Consider the following 18,258-nt stretch of genomic DNA (forward strand, 5'->3'; position numbering starts at 1 on the left):
GCGGTACCACGCGTACATAATTACGCTTTGGAAATACCATGGGCATAAGGGGAGGGGCACAACCACGGCACGCCCAGAATGCGGCTCAACCGCACTAGGGGCTCCCTCTTCTGTCGTTTCCTTTTTCTTATATACTTTCAGGACCCAACTATCCGGAAGGCCTGTCCGGCAATACACTCGCCGAACACACGATGCAACAGCCAGGGAGAGAACAAGCCACGTCAATTGTCCAGGTGGTCTCTATAACGAGCTAAATACCTGTTTTACTTAAAGTCTCGCAGCTTGCCCCTGGAGGGGGGCATGTCAAATAATCCCATCTCTTGCTTATCGCACTATTTGTATCGTTGTGCTTTCATAGCAGCCCTTTTTAATAAACAATACATAGCGCTTATCTATTATTGTATTCATCTTATTTTATACAAATATGTTCAGTCATGACATTATGCAACCGTACACTTTGGTACGGCCAATACACCAGGGGCTTAAGCACCCCATAACACGGTGTGAGAAGACCGAACACTCTCATGAGTGCGGCACCCCGAACTTATGGCACTATATGCATCGGCTCCGAATCATGTTTTGGGTCAATAGTTGGGTTTGCCCGGCTCCCATGTTTTGGTACCTTACGTTCCGCAATGTTGGCTAAGGTAGCGCTGGGAGAACTACTGCGATTGTGCCCCAGTTGAGCTGGGTTAACACCTCAGTAGAGAAAGCTAAAACTGACCGTCATGATAGTGCGAGAGACCGGTCGCTGTTCGCGAGGTTTTTCGAGACCCTAAAGACTTATGCCGCTTAGAGCGAGGAGCCGGATTTATCTGGCCTAGGCGTGGATAGCGCCCCGAACTCGGTCTTTCGAATACTAGGGGCTTCGCCGAAATTTAAAATTATAGAATTCTATGGCTAAGTGAGACTGATAAAGCATTATAAGTCTGATGGCCTTGTTCGTTGTGCTGAGCGCCTCCCTTGATGGACCCAAGAATGGGAACAAGAGCACTCAGGTTTATCCCGAACACCCCAGCACTCGTGGCATGGGGGTAGAAGCCGACGACTTGCATCTCTCAGATTTGATAAACGGCCGCATAGAAGGTAATATTTTAAATTAACAAGCATTGCTTAGCGCATATGGACAATGTTTTCAGCATACAGGATAACAAATGCGAGTCTACTAAAAAATTACATCTTTGGAGCATTCACCCGCTATAAGGCGGGCACCCTTCAGGACGCCCTCATAATACATCTCGGGCTTGCGATACTCCTTGCCTGGCGGTGGCGCGTCCGTCACAAGCTTCTCGGCGTCCATCTTGCCCCAGTGTACTTTAGCACGGGCAAGGGCCCGACGGGCACCTTCAATACAGACAGAGTGCTTGATGACTTCAATCCATGGACAGGTGTCCACCAGCCACCGCACTAGACCGAAGTAGCTCCCAGGCATGGCTTCTCTAGGCCACAACCGAACTATGAGGCCCTTCATGGCCTGTTCGGCCACCTTGTGGAGCTCGACCAGCTGCTTCAGCTGGTCCCTCAGGGGCATCAGATGTCCGGCCTCAGCATATTGAGACCAAAACACCTTTTCCGTCGAGCTCCCCTCCTCAGCTCGGTAGAACGTGGTAGCATCAGACACACTACGGGGCAGATCGGCGAACGCTCTTGGAGAGCTCTGGATTCGGGTAAGTAACAGATAATTCACTTTTATATGCTTGCTTTTCATAAAGAATGCCTTACCCGCCGCTATCTTCTTTATCGCCTCGATCTCCTAGATGGCCTTCTGGGCTTCGTCCTTAGCGGTTTTTGCACTCTCAAGAGCCAAGGCGAGCTCGGACACTCGAGTCTTCGAGTCACGCTCCAAACTCTCGTGTTTCTCCACGAGAGCCTGGAGCTCTTGCCGCACCTCCGCCACCCGCACCTCCTGCTTCTCTCGCTCGGTGTGCTCCAAGGCCACACTGTTTTCGGCCTTGGACATCGCTTCCTTCAGGGTCGCCACCTCGGTCGTGGCCCCTGCAATACCCATGTTATTCCTGTCATTTTTTGCAACCAAATCCTTTCTATAAGGTATTATTTTAATAAGGTATTACTTACCTTCCTTGTCCTCGAGCTGCTTCTTGGCAAGGCCAAGCTCGTTCTCGGACCGCTCGAGGCTCTCCTTCAATGCATTGACCTCCACAGTCAGTGCGGCAGAGGTCAGCAGCGCAACCTGCATTCCCATATTGACATATTTATGTTAGACTCATGCGTATATCTTTTTAGATCCTCAGCTCGGCTTTTCTTTCCGAACACCAAACTGAGCATCAGGGGCTACTGTCTATGCGGTAATATTCTTACATATCTTAAAACTTACCTCAAAGCCTGTTAGAAGGCAGGTACAGGCTTCAGTCAGCCCGCTCTTGGCGGACTGAACCTTCTGAATCACCACACTCATAACAGTGCGGTGTTCCTCGTCGATGGAAGTGCCGTTAAGCACCTCCAGCAAATTGTCCGGTGCCTCCGGTTGGATGGAGGTTGCCGGCATCGTAGGCTTCCCCTTCTTACGAAGGCGCCGCCTGCCGGACTCCGGAACCACTGAAGGTTCCGGAGCAGTGTACGGCCCAGGGCCGGACTTAGACACCTCTGGGGCTTTACCCCCTTTGGGCCTGGAATCCGGGAGGTTGCCTTGCGGCGCCTCCAGGACCACCTCCTCCTGGTTTAGTCCCTTTTGGGACTCCACCTCAGCATCGTCCGCAGGGAGCGGGGAGTAGGCCATCGGAAGTGAAGCGCTATTCACATCCGACGAATCCAGGGAGCCGCTCGACGAATCGCCGAGCTAAGCCTTGGGCGGACTGCATGATTGAATTCGGCGTCAGAAGGTACCGTATAATAGAGGAGCGCCATAAGTTATTCAGGTATCCGGATACTTACGATTTTGCCAGGGGCTTGACCCTGGATGGCCATTCCTCCCCGTCGTCCTCGGCATCGGAGGCGTAGTCCGGTAGAAGGGTCTTCCCCTTCTTGGACCCTCTGGCCTCCCCAGTTGGGGTGGCCTTCCTTTTCTTTCCTCCCCCCGCTGGAGGGGGACAGGCTTCTTCTTCTTCCTCCTCCTCGTCCTCAGAGGCGGAGGTTGCTTCGGGGTTGTCAGGCAATGAATCCGACACTACCAGGCGTCGGGAACTCTTTCGAGTCCCCGTGGCCTTCTTCTTGGCCTTCTTCTCCGGCACCACATGAGGTGCCGGAACCAGCAGCTTCGTTAAACGAGTGTCCGCTGGGTCTTCGGGCAAAGGAGCCGGACAGTTGGTCCATCTGGCCTTCTTCTGTCAGTCCTGTTAAAGGGATGGGAGTTTAGATCCCGCATAGAATCAAAACTATGGAAAACAAATACCCCGTAATGGGAAAATTAAGCTTACCGCACTGGCTTGGCGCTTCGCGCAGAATCCGCAATCCTCGGTGATGGGAGGGTGGACCTCAGAGCTCTTGAAAAGCACCTTCCAGGCATCTTCGTGCGTTGTATCGAAGAACCTGGAAAAAGTTTGGTGTTGAGCCGGGTCGAATTCCCACAAATTAAAGGCCCGTCGTTGACACGGGAGGATCCGGCGGAAAAGCATGACCTAGACTACGATGACGAGTTTGACCTTCCTGTCTATCAGATCTTTGATGCAGGTTTGAAGTCCGGTCACCTCTGCCAAACTACCCCATGACATGCCCGTCTCTTTCCAAGATGTGAGCCGTGTGGGGATGCCAGATCGGAATTCGGGGGCCGCTGCCCATTCAGGGTCACGCGGCTCGGTGATGTAGAACCACCCCGATTGCCACCCTTTGATGGTTTCCATGAAGGCGCACTCGAGCCATGTAACATTGGCTATCTTGCCCACCATGGCACCTCCGCACTCTGCTTGTCGCCCGCCCACAACCTTCGGCTTGACATTGAAGGTCTTCAGCCATAAGCCGAAGTGGGGCTGGATACGGAGGAAGGCCTCACATACGATGATGAACGCCGAGATGTTGAGGATGAAGTTCGGGGCCAGATCGTGGAAGTCCAGGCCATAGTAGAACATGATCCCCCGGACGAACGGGTGAAGAGGAAAGCCCAGTCCGCGGAGGAAATGGGGGAGAAACACGACCCTCTCATGGGGCCCAGGGGTGGGGATGAGTTGCCCCTCATTTGGAAGCCGGTGCGTGATGTTGTCAGACAAGTATCCGGCCTTCCTCAACTTTTTGATTTGCCCCTCCGTGACGGAGGAGGCCATCCATCTACCTCCCGCTCCGGACATGATTGGAGAAAGGTTGAGGTGGGAAGTGCGGACTTGGGCGCTGGAGCTCGAGTGCGCAGGGATGGATAAGCAAAGGAGGAAGAAGGCGTAAATGGAAAGGGTGGATCCTTATCCCCTTATATGGTCGGCCGAAACTATAAACCCCCACCAGCCTAATAAAACTCGCTTATCTCCCAAGCGCCGCGGTTAATGGCGCGGTTGGGTTACCCACGCCCGTATTGATGAGAATCCCGAAATAAGGGGACACGATCTCTTCTTTGACAAGACGTGCCAAGAAAACCGCCTCGCTAAACGTGCTGAGGTGGAATAGTAAAATGATTCGAATAAAGGCTTGGCCGTGGCGTGATGTCACGCTGCGGAATACGTCAGCAGATTAGATTTCTTCAGATATTATTCTCTCTACGGTGGTATGTGGAACTTATTTTGCAGAGCCGGACACTATCCTTGTGTTCAACATCTTCTATGAAGTATTTGGAGGAGGAACCCGCCTTGCAATGCCGAAGACAATTTGCGCGCTCGACTCGTCGTCATTGAAGCCTAGTTCAGGGGCTACTGAGGGAGTCCTGGATTAGGGGGTGTCCGGATGGCCGTACTATGACCTTTGGCCGAACTCCCGGACTATGAAGATACAAGATTGAAGACTTCGTCCCGTGTCCGGATAGGACTTTCCTTGGCGTGGAAGGCAAGCTTGGCGATATGATATGAAGATCTCCTCCCATTGTAACCGACTCTGTGTAACCCTAGCCCTCTCCGGTGTCTATATAAACCGGAGAGTTTTAGTCCATAGGACGAACAACAATCATACCATAGGCTAGCTTCTAGGGTTTAGCCTATATGATCTCGTGGTAGATCAACTCTTGTACTACCCATATCATCAATATTAATCAAGCAGGAGTAGGGTTTTACCTCCATCAAGAGGGCCCGAACCTGGGTAAAAACATCATGTCCCTTGTCTCCTGTTACCATCCGCCTAGATGCACAGTTCGGGACCCCCTACCCGAGATCCGCCGGTTTTGACACCGACAGGGGCACCGCACACGGCTGGGAGAGATCAACAGATCAACTTGTGTCTATGGAGTGCCCCCCCTCCCCGTATATAAAGGAGTGGAGGAGGGGAGGGGCTGGCCCTCTCTATGGCGCGCCCTAGGGAGTCCTACTCCCACCGGGAGTAGGATTCCCCCCCCCCCCCTTCCATGTAGTAGGACTAGGAGTCAAGGAAAGGGAAAAGAGAAGAGAATGAAGGAGGGGGCGCAGCTGAGGGAGTCCTGGATTAGGGGGTCCTCGAACAGCAGGACTATATACTTTGGCCGGACTGTTGGACTATGAAGATACAAGATTGAAGACTTCGTCCCGTGTCCGGGTGGGACTCTCCTTTACGTGGAAGGCAAGCTTGGCAATTCGGATATGTAGATCTCCTTCTATGTAACCGACTCTGTGTAACCCTAGCCCCCTCCAGTGTCTATATAAACCGGAGGGTTACTCCATAGGACAAGAACAACAATCATAATCATAGGCTAGCTTCTAGGGTTTAGCCTGTACAATCTCGTGGTAGATCAACTCTTGTAATACTCATATCATCAAGATAAATCAAGCAGGAAGTAGGGTATTACCTCCATCGAGAGGGCCCGAACCTGGGTTAACATTGTGTCCCCCGCCTCATGTTACCATTAGCCTTAGAAGCACAGTTCGGGACCCCCTACCCGAGATCCGCCGGTTTAGACACCGACATTGGTGCTTTCATTGAGAGTTCCACTCTGCCATCACGGTAAGGCTTGATGGCTCGCCTTGTTGTCAAGGATAACATCACCTCTGGGGGAGCCCTGACTGTAGGCCAAACTCCCCGACTAGGCAGCTTCGTCATGACCGCCCGTTCGGCCTCCGCCCTGATGATGACTTCTCAGGTAATCAAAAATAACCTCATCGTCGGCTCGGAATTCACCGAGCAGATGGATCCAATGTTGGGGAATGTTGTAGAAAATAAAACTTTTCTACGCTTCACCAAGATCAATCTATGGAGTCATCTAGCAACGAGAGAGAGGAGTGCATCTACATACCCTTGTAGATCGAGAGCGGAAGCGTTCAAGAGAACGGGGTTGAGGGAGTCGTACTCGTCGTGATCCAAATCACCGAAGATCCTAGTGCCGAATGGACAGCACCTCTGCATTCAACACATGTATGGTTGGGGAAGACGTGTCCTCCTTCTTGATCCATCAAGGGGGAAGGAGAGGTTGATGGAGATCCGGCCGCACGACGGCGTGGTGGTGGAAGTAGCGGCGATCTCGGCAGGCTTCGCCAAGCTCAGCGAGAGGGAGAGGTCGTACGGGGGGAGAGGGAGACGCCAGGGACTAGGGTGCGCAGCCCTCCCCCTCTTTATATAGGGGCCCTAGGAGGGCGCCGGCCCCCTAGAGATCCAATCTCAAGGGGGGCGGCGGCCAAGGGGGGGACTTACCCCCCAAGTTAGGTGGGGCGCCCCCCACCCCTAGGGTTTCCAACCCTAGGCGCAGGGGAGGCCCAAGGGGGGTGCACCAGCCCACCAGGGGCTGGTTCCCTTCCCACTTCACCCCATGTGGCCCTCCGGTATAGGTGGCCCCACCCGGTGGACCCCCGGGACCTTCCGTTGGTCTCGGTACAATACTGGTGACCCCAAAACTTTCCCGGTGGCCGAAACTGGACTTCCTATATATAATTCATCACCCCGGGACCATTCCGGAACTCCTCGTGATGTCCAGGATCTCATCCGGGACTCCGAACAACTTTAGGGTTATCGCATACTAATATCTCTACAACCCTAGCGTTACCGAACCTTAAGTGTGTAGACCCTACGGGTTCGGGAATCACGCAGACATGACCGAGACAGTTCTCCTTCCAATAACCAACAGCGGGATTTGGATACCCATGTTGGCTCCCACATGTTCCACGATGATCTCATCGAATGAACCAAGATGTCGAGGATTCAAGTAATCCCGTATACAATTCCCTTTGTCAATCGGTACGTTACTTGCCCGAGATTCGATCGTCGGTATCCCAATACCTCGTTCAATCTCGTTACCGGCAAGTCACTTTACTCATACCGTAATGCATGATCCCATGACCAACTACTTGGTCACATTGAGCTCATTATGATGATGCATTACCGAGTGGGCCCAGAGATACCTCTTCGTCATACGGAGTGGCAAATCCCAGTCTCGATCCGTGTTAACCCAACAGATACTTTCGGGGACACCTATAGTATACCTTTATAGTCACCCAGTTATGTTGTGACGTTTGGTACACCCAAAGCACTCCTATAGTATCGGGAGTTACACGATCTCATGGTCTAAGGAAATGATACTTGACATTGAAAAAGCTCTAGCAAATGAACTACACGATCTTGTGCTATGCTTAGGATTGGGTCTTGTCCATCACACCATTCTCCTAATGATGTGATCCCGTTATCAATGGCATCCAATGTCCATAGTCAGGAAACCATGACTATTTGTTGATCAACGAGCTAGTCAACTAGAGGCTCACTAGGGACAAGTTGTGGTCTATGTATTCACACATGTATTACGATTTCCGGATAACACAATTATAGCATGAATAATAGAAAATTATCATGAACAGGGAAATATAATAATAATCATTTTATTATTGCCTCTAGGGCATATTTCCAACATCCAATGGAGCTCTCCTACCTAAACGAGCTCTTGGATCGCATCGCCGCCCTGGGAGTCGCTACGGACTATGATCGGATCGGGCTTAAACCCAACCAAAGGGAGATTAACTCTCCACTGGTCACCCATCAGATAGCGGTGGTGGAGGAGCAATGCAGCGATTCTTCCTCTATTTTGAGGATGAACTATGTCCGGATTCCTAAGCTCCCTGAGCCGGATACCCGTCTACGGGAGGACATGGCCCAAGCTCTGAACCTACAATCGGACAGCGGGCCAGAAAAATTGGGCAACATCACGGAGCCCGAACTGCCAAGCTCGGAAGCTCCTCTGCCCCTGGGTCTCAGATTGGGTCAGGGTTTGGACTTAAATCTACCCACCCACCCAGATACAAGTGATCTTTCCCACATTATGCAAGAGCCCCAAGAGACAGTACATCACTTCTAGGCCAGATTCCTCCTTGTAATGGGCAAGGTCAAGGACTGTCGCGAGGAAGATGCGATTTCATTCTTTTGCAAAAATTGCACGGACAGAGGAATCCTCAACGCCATAAGTTGCCATGACATAGCACACTTCGCTGACTTGGCGGCCATAGTACAGAAGTACTGTGCGATGGAAAGCGCCTGGAAAACCCAAACAAAATTCTGGGATCCTTTGGCTCTCACTAAACCCCTCGTCCGGACTAAAAGGGTGAACTCTCGCAAGTCACCCGATCCAATTACAAAGGAATCAAAGCCCACTACGGGGCGCGGAACCGTACTAGAGGGATGGCTCAATGGGCCATGCGGAATTCATAGCCCACCGGATACCATACCAACACACAACCTTAGAGCATGTTGGATACTCCGGCAGGTGGCCAAGAGCGGCGAGCATCTCCTCATCAACAATACTGCAGAGCATCATCCTGTGGAAAATAACAATACAATATTGACAGTCTTCGAGACTTTCGCCTCAAAAAATAGGCGCAAGCGAGCACTCTGCAGCCTCGCCGAAGTCTGCCACGTTGCAGCAATAAATCCATGGAACGACACGGCCATAACGTTTAATGCCAATGACGAACCTAAATTCCAAACAGTCTGAGCACCAGCTGTTTTAGTCCTTACTCCAATTGTGGACGGTTTCTGGCTTACTAAAGTTCTCATGGACGGAGGCAGCGGATTAAACCTCATCTACGAGGAAACTCTTAACAAAATGGAAATAGACAAGAGCCACATTAAGCAAAGCAGCACAACCTTCAGAGGAATCATCCCTAGTCGGGAGGCATGATGTGTGGAAAAAATCACACTAGATGTGGTATTTGGCACGCCGGAGAATTATAGGTCCGAACAAATCATATTCCAAGTGGCCCCGTTCAGTAGCGGATACCACGCTCTTTTAGGGCGGGACGCATTCACGAGCTTCCAAGCTATACCCCATTATGGGTACATGAAGCTCAAGATGCCCGGGCCCAATGGAATCATTACTCTAGCTAGTGATCCGGACATAGCACTCCGCGCCAAAAATAAAACCGCCCTACTGGCCCTTGAGGCATTATCCGAAGCCCTCGCGACCGAAGAACTAACTGCGATGTGCTCCACAGTGGACATGGATGACGTGATACTCGACAAAAAGACCCAAGTCCACCTCTTTCAAACCAGCGGATGAAATAGTCAAATTCCAGGTCCACCCAACGGACCCTACAAAAATAGCATCCATCGGGGCACAGCTGAACCCCACAATTGACGTCGAACTGCAAGAGTTCTTGCGCGAGAATTGGGACATCTTTTCCTGGCATCCTTCAGACATGGCAGGTATCCCACGCAGGCTGGCCGAACATAACCTAAATATCCTGAAGGGATTCAAGCCGGTCAAGCAGACTCATCGACGCTTTTCAGAACCTAAGAGACAAGCCATGGGAGAGGAGCTAGCCAAGTTACTCAAGGCCGGATTCATCAGAGAAATAAAACATCCGGACTGGCTAGCAAACCTGGTGATGGTACCAAAGAAGGACAAATCATGGCGCCTATGTGTCGATTTCAAAGACCTCAACAAGGCCTGCCCCAAGGATTCCTTCCCCCTCCCCCGCATTGATCAAATCATCGATGCTACCACAGGACACGACTCATTGTGCTTCCTCGGCGCATACTACGGATACCATCAAATCAAGATGGCGGAGTCTGATCAAGCCGCAACGCCATTTATCACACCATATGGCCCCTTCGATTTTAACACCATGCCTTTCGGGCTCAAAAATTCTGGTGCAACCTATCAACGCAAGATTCAGACATGCCTGGAAAAACAAATCGGCAAAACATTGGGGGCATACATAGATGACGTGGTCATCAAAATCAGACACGTCGAAACTTTAATAGACGACTTGAGGCTTACGTTCGACAATCTCCGAACATATGACATCAAGCTCAATGCGGAAAAATGCGTTTTCGGCGTGCCTGCCGGAAAGCTACTCGGCTTCATCGTTTCCAATAGAGGAATTCAAGCAAATCCGGCTAAAATCCGAGCTCTGTCACAGTTGGCTACCCCAACAGACCTCAAGTAAATCCAGAAATTAAATGGATGCCTGGCTTCCCTAAGCCTCTTTATCTCCTGATTGGGAGAAAAGGCACTACTTATTTATCGCCTTCTTCGACGCACCGAACACTTCGAGTGGACGGATGCAGCCACGGCCGGATTGGAAGAAATAAAGGCCCTCTTGGCCAGCAACCCAATCCTGGCCGCACCAAATATCGACAAACCCATGCTGTTATATATAGCTGCAACACACCAGGTTGTAAGTGCAGTGCTCGTCGTCGAACGAGAGACGGATGGACACAAGTTCCCTCTTCAAAAGCCGGTATACTACGTATCCACTGTCCTCACTCCATGCAGGTCACAGTACCCACATTATCAAAAGATAGCATAAGCGGTCTTCATGGCATCCCGGAAACTACGACAGTACTTTCAAGAGTGTTCGATCACGGTGGCCTCGGAAGTACCACTCAACGATATAATCAATAACCGCGATGCCATGGGCCGGATTGGTAAATGGGCTATCGAGCTCCTCCCGTTCGACATAATATACAAATCACGGCGAGCCATTAAGTCATAGGTATTGGCCGACTTCGTCACCGAATGGACAGAAGCCAAACTCCCTAAAGAGTACCGCGCGTACTCCAATTGGATCATGCACTTTGACGGATCTAAGATGCTGGCTGGTCTGGGGGCAGACATTGTCCTGACATCCCCCACTGGAGATACAATCCAATATGTACTCCAAATATTATACACAGACTCCAACAATGCAGCCGAATATGAGGCTCTGTTACACGATCTGCGGATGGCAGTCTCCATGGGCAGTCAACGCCTGGAAGAGCGAGGGGATTCAAACCTCGCAATATCTCAAATAAATGGAGACTTTGACCCCAAGGACCCAAAAATGGCGTCTTACCGTAATGTGATAACCCGCAAGTATACGGAATAATTGTAGCCTCTTTCGATAAGTAAGAGTGTTGAACTGATACGTCTCCAACGTATCTACTTTTCCAAACACTTTTGCCCTTGTTTTGGACTCTAACATGCATGATTTTAATGAAACTAACCCGGACTGACGCTGTTTTCAGCAGAACTACCATGATGTTGTTTTATGTGTAGACAACAAAAGTTCTACTATGTCTTGAAAATCCACGGAGGCACTTTTGGGAAAATATAAAAAATACTGCAGAAAGAATCAAGACCAGGGGGCCCACACCGTGTCCATGAGGGTGGGGGCACGCCCACCCCCCTGGGCATGCCCCCTGTCTCGTGGGCCCCCTGAGGCTCCGCGACCTCAACTCCAACTTCATATATTCCGTTTCATGGAGACAAAAATCAGAGAGAAAGTTTCATTGTGTTTTACGATATGGAGCCGCTGCCAAGCCCTAATTTCTCTTGGGAGGGCTCATCTGGAGTCCGTTTGGGGCTCCGGAGAGGGGGATTCGTCGCTGTAGTCATCATCCACCATCCTCCATCACCAATTTCATGATGCTCACCTCCGTGCGTGAGTAATTCCATCGTAAGCTTGCTGGATGGTGATGGGTTGGATGAGATTTACCATGTAATCAAGTTAGTTTTGTTAGGGTTTGATCCCTAGTATCCACTATGTTCTGAGATTGATGTTGCTATGACTTTTCTATGCTTAATGCTTGTCACTAGGGCCCGAGTGCCATGATTTCAGATTTGAACCTATTATTTTTTCATGAATATATGTGTGTTCTTGATCCTATCTTGCAAGTCTATAGTCACCTATTATGTGTTATGATCCGACAACCCCGAAGTGAAAATAATCGGGATACTTCTCGGTGATGACCGTAGTTTGAGGAGTTCATGTATTCACTATGTGCTAATGCTTTGTTCCGGTTCTCTATTAAAAGGAGGCCTTAATATCCCTTAGTTTCCGCTAGGACCCCGCTGCCACGGGAGGGTAGGACAAAAGATGTCATGCAAGTTCTTTTCCATAAGCACGTATGACTATTTACGGAATACATGCCTACATTACATTGATGAATTGGAGCTAATTCTGTGTCACCCTATGTTATAGCTATTACATGAGGAATCGCATCCGACATAATTATCCATCACTGATCCATTGCCTACAAGCTTTTCACATCTTGTGCTTCGCTTATTTATTTTTCCGTTGCTATTGCTACAATCACTACAAAACCCAAAAACATTACTTTTGCCACTGTTACCTTTATTATCATATCACTACTAGGGAAAAGCCTAGCAGCAGCGCGGGTTTTAGGCCTATCAGTAGCGCGGGACGATGCGGTACTGATAAGGCGCTACATCTAACGTATAGCAGTAGCGCATGTCGTCCCACGCTACTGCTATACATGAATAGCTGTAGTGCGCTTTAGAGAAGAGCGCTGTTGGTATTATCTGCAGCGCTATTTACATGGAAGCGCTACTGGTAAGGCGGCGCTACTGCTAAATTTTCTCCCCTCGCTACTACTAGTTTTATTAGTTTCTTCCTCCATATTTGTTTTGTATTTGAATAGGCTTTATACAATAATATTTAGCATATCATACACATACAAATGTAATCATCGCATATACATACAATTAGTCTCATCAAATCATGTCATCATCATAATCATCATCCAACACAAAGTGGTCTCTCGTCATCATCTCGAAAATAGAGATACAAGTCTTGATTACTTGCAAATACATCATCATCCATCTAAACATTGATATACGCGAGAAGAGATATCACTTTGAGTACATGAGTTCATATCCCTCTCTCGCATTAGCATGAACCTAAACTAACTACTGCTTGTCGCTCGGAAACCGGAAACTGGTACACCTGGGCCTGACACTCCGGCCACTCGTCGTATATATACTCCTGAGGTAGCACTTCTTCGCCATCTATGATCTATGCACCTGCATCATCACATGAGTCGTTGATGTGCAACATACACTACTAGGAAAAGGCCTACTAATGGCGCACCTAATTTGGCCATTAATAGTGCATTAGTGGTGCGCCATTAGTGCCACGCCATTAGTATATTTTACTAACGGCGCACCCTGGTGCACCATTAGTATCTGGTATACTAATGGAGGACCTCAGATGCGCCATTAGTATATACAACAGTGCGCATTAGTATGCCTCCCAGGGGGCCATGTATACCCAGGTGCTTTGGCATACTAATGGCGCACAACAACAAGATGCGCCATTAGTAACTTCGGCATACTAATGGCGCACTGTTTAATGATGCGCCATTAGTATCCTTTGGCATACTACTGGCGCAATGTGATGTGATGCGCCATTAGTATGAATATTAGGTTTTTTTATTTTTTAATTTTCTGTTTTTTGCACAGGTTACAAAATGTATAATTGGACAAAATATAGACAGCACACATCAACAACAGATTCATCGAATACAATAGAAGATTAGTCTCTGAATACAATTCATCATATTAGTCTCTGAATACAATTCATCATATTAGTCTCCGAATTGAAAAGACCGAACAAAGATAGAACATTATATTACAAGTCTCGAGACCGCGAGTAGCGAGTTTGTCTTCACATTACAAGTCGATATCGATCATCTAAACTACCATCACATAGAAGAGAGCTGCGGTCATCACGATGAGCATCATCACGATGAAACTCGTCTTCATCCGGTTCCTCCAACGCTCCCTCCCCTCTCCCGCTAGATAGCGGGCGTATCTAGATTCGGCCTCGGCGCTAGTGGTGTACCCTTTGTAACTGTTACCGCTGAATCGGTGAACCTATCTCCGACACTCCTCCCAGTCGTCGTCGACTCCGGGAACCTTAACCTTGTACACGACATACGACGGCATCGCTATGCACTAGCCAAACGAAACGTTAGTACCAATTCACAGACAATACATAAGCAATATATAAGTATGCAACAGAACGATCGGAAGAGAAAAGCAAGACATTAATAGCATTGATTACATCTAAGTTGAACGACTCTCGAAACCAAAGAGACATACTACAAGTTCATTAAAGTTTAATTACAACATGAGCCAATCGATGTTTCAGAACTAGACACAGCATCACTGCTTTCGACTCGACTCAAAGGACCGGAGCGTGGATGAAGCCGCCGTCTATCGTGGGAGTCATGAAAGAATGGGCGTTGTCAGCCTGCATTTGTAGCATTGTGTCGATGTCACTGTTGGACGGTTGATTTTTGAGGTAGATCTGCCCCGAGGTACGAAGGACATCTTGACGGATGATTTCCGCAAACTCCGACTGGATGCGAAAGAATTCTTGTCTGATGTCCGCGTCCTGGATTGCCGACACGCTCGCAGCCCAATCTTTGAGTTTACTCGGTAGCAGAAGTTGATGATGGTCCCGTACGATCGCCCGCATGTGATGGATGGCGTAGTAGGCACCCTTCTGACCGACAGGCGGCTGCTTGACGCAGTAGAACGTCGTATTGTGGGAGAACACGTGCTTGCCGTACTTACGAATAGGCCTGGTGAAGGTGCCTCCAGATTTGGCGTAGCCGGGGAGAACATCATCAAGAACCTTCTTGACATTTGTGTAGTCTACGTTCGACTGACGGTCCGGGTCGAAATACGTGGCCATGGAATATTTGGGGCTTAGGAGGATGAGCGTGCAATGTGTGTCACTGCAAAAAACACGGAATGTTAAAAGAGAAACGATCGAAATCTAAGAATTCATATGTTACGGGCCGGTTGAGGGGAGGACTTACTCGGGAAAGTAAGGCACGAGGAAGTTATCCTTATCTTGGTTTGCCAGAATGACGCCTTCGAGGTAAGAACTCGCGACTTGCCGGTCCCCAGCGCTGCCCAAGATCTTGGCACGCATGTAGAAGGGTTCGACTATCACGATGTCCGGGGTCTTGTTGCGAATGATCTGCATCTCCATACTCAACGAAAATAGCCGAACGAAGGTGTAGTGCAGTGGATGAAGGTTCAACATAGCGTGGATGTCATCAAACCGCAGGACGATCGTACACCCGATGGAGTTAGCCACAAAGCCCTTGCCCTCTGGCACCTTGGCCGCGAAAACCGGGTAAGCCACATCCTTCTCTCTGAGACGCCGCTTCTCCAAAGAAAGAACACTATCATGCAGACTCCGCATAGCACCGGTTGCAGCATTGAGCATATTTGTCGGTAGCATCGCCCTACCCGCCACATGCACCCTCCTCGAGATATCCTTAGGTGAAGGTGGCCCGTCCTGAGCACGGATCGTACTCGGTGCCGGCTGGCTCGCACCCTTGTTAGTCATTCTTTTGCGTGCCTTCTTCTTCTCCTGTAATGGGAGCGAGTTCTGCTCACAGACCGCCTTCTTGAGTGTGTTGGGGCTGATAATATTTCGCACCTCGCCTATCTGAGGCTCGCTGAAGTCGGCAGCTGGAGGCGTCTCCTGAGAGCTAAACAGCAGACGACGCCTATTGCAACTTGGCTTCTCCGCGGTACCAGCTAGATCGCGCACGTCTTTTGTTGGGTTGGGTTTGAGAAGGAGGCCCCATGAAGTCGCCATCGTACCCATGTTCGGCAAAGTACTGATCGACGTTGCCAAATGTATCGTCGTCGTAGTCGTTCTGATCCTGTGCCATATGCATGTTTGGATCCAGTGGCATAGGGATGTCCGGCACCGTTGCGGCGGTCTTGCCATGGGGCCGACTTGGCACCGGCACGACTGGCGGTGTTGTCTTTGGGGTGGTGTCCCCCGCCCCCAAACGAATCTGGCTCTTCGGCCAAAGCAGGGGCCAGCTCAGGCAGGCGCTGAGGGTCATCACGTCATCATCGTCGGCCCCGACGGGTCGAATCAGAGGTAACAACTCGTCGCAGCCTGGCAGCACCCGAACCAGTTCAACCCTAAACAAGTTGGGTGGCATCTGGGTACCGTGGAACAACGGGTTGCCCGGTTGAACGATTTTGCCCTTGGCGACATCGACCAACTCGTTGTTCACGAAGTGCAGGAGAGTGCACGGAACATCGGCGGCGCCCTGCAAAAACATGTAGGGCGTCAGGGATGCCCAGTCAAAGGCAAGGAGATGAAGTCCTCGGCCGAGAGAGGCTTAATTAGTTACCGTGATGATGGCGTCGAGCTCGGCTAATGTCGAGGCACCGCCAGCGGCGGGCGTGCAGTTGACGGAGGGGCCGCTTGCTGCAGAGGTGCCGGCCGGCGTACACCCGGGTGCATTAAGCTCCCGTGCCGGCGTCGGAGACACCAATGGCCCCGCCATCGCATTCTGCGAGTTGCTGGCCGTGAAGCTAGGAATCAGGGGCGGCCCCTGTTGGCCGCCCGCAATCCACGCACTCAACCCCTCGATCAAGGTAGGCACAATGGCGGTGATCGTCGCTCCGAGTTGTTGTTGCACTTGCTCTTGGACAATCTCCGGAATCCCCGCCACCTGTGCCTTGAGTTCTTGAACCTCGCGCGCCTGGCTTTCCGAGCTGGTCTTTTTCTCCTTCCGCACACCAGCGGTATAGTATGACCCACATTTTTTGGACAAGCCTTTGCCGGCCACACGACCAGCTGACGTTGGCTTACTGAGCTTATCCTTGTTCTTCATTACATTCAACGCCCTATTTAGAGTGGTGTCCCAAGGGTTGCTCTTAGTCGACCCCGCGCTACTGCTTTCAGTCGCCTGCGGAAGGAATGTGAACCATTTAGAAATTTGGCTTCATTAATTAGAATGCAACCATATGGAGCTAATTACGCGGGGGTGTATTCCTTACCAGAACAAGCTCAAGCGCCCTGGTCTTCGGATCCGTGGTAAGCTCCTTTGTTATCGGGTCCTCCTTGTACCGGGCCCTGACATAGTTCCTGGTCTGCTTGTTACCGCTGTATTTCTCGAAGCGGGGCGGTAGGCCTTGCTCGGCACGCTCCGCGTCCTCCTTGTCCCATATAGGCTCCGCCACTCTGTAACCGCCGGGACCGAGTTTGTGTTCCCCTAAGTTCAGCTCCCGCATTTCTTTCCCCCACTGACTTGATTGGGAGTTTTTGGTGCTCGAGCAATTGATCTTGAAGTCATTGTAGTCATCTTCGGTGATCGAAGGATTTTTCTCCTTGATCTTCTCATAACTCTCACCTTTCTCGATCATTCTCTTCACATTGCTTTTCCAAGTAGACAGTGCCTTGCTCATCTTCATGAGGGCAGCATTGTTCACTTTATTCCCTTTGAGGCTTGTGTTTTCAAAATCAGCGGGGAACTTGTATCGTTCGTGCAGCTTCGTGAAGAGGAGGTTGCGCAAATTCCCTCGGTCAGGATGCCTCAGGTTCTTGGTGTTGATCGAGACGGTGCTCCGGAGAATGCACCCGAGCTGAAGCGAGTACCCCTTGACTATTCGTTCGGGCGCCGTTGGATTCCCGTCGGAGTCCACTTCAGTAACTTCCTCCTTGAGGGTGCGGAGCACGGTCGGGCGCCGGTCCTTCCGTTGCCTCTTCGGTTGGCTGCCATCTGTGCGTGCGCTGCCATCATCAGTGGTGGCATCCTCGGCGGCACCATCAGTGGTGGCATCAGTGGGGTCATCCTCGGTGGTACCATCAGTGGTCTCAGGATCGATGGGGAAGGCGGCGTCCTCATACAAGTGAGGTTGTTCCTACATCTCCTGGGACAGCTTCCAGAATGCCTTTCCGCCCGAACCCCCGGCCTCATCGTTGTTGGCCATGTTTCTCTCTAAATAGGAACAGAGTTTGGTCAAAAAGTTGGTTATTGTCAATGAACAAGATCATGGTCACATCATTTAGGGTTTGTCGACACCGAGGCATCCTAAAAGCTAAGCTTTTATCATTGAGGGTTTTTCGACGCCGAGGCACCCAAAAAGCCTAAGCTTTCATCATTAGTCACAAGTACCCCGGCCCATGCATTAGTCACAAGGACCCCATATGTCCTATTTTTAGCAAAGTC

Source organism: Triticum aestivum, chromosome 6B (genome assembly GCF_018294505.1).
Source record: "Triticum aestivum cultivar Chinese Spring chromosome 6B, IWGSC CS RefSeq v2.1, whole genome shotgun sequence".
Lineage (NCBI taxonomy): Eukaryota > Viridiplantae > Streptophyta > Magnoliopsida > Poales > Poaceae > Triticum > Triticum aestivum.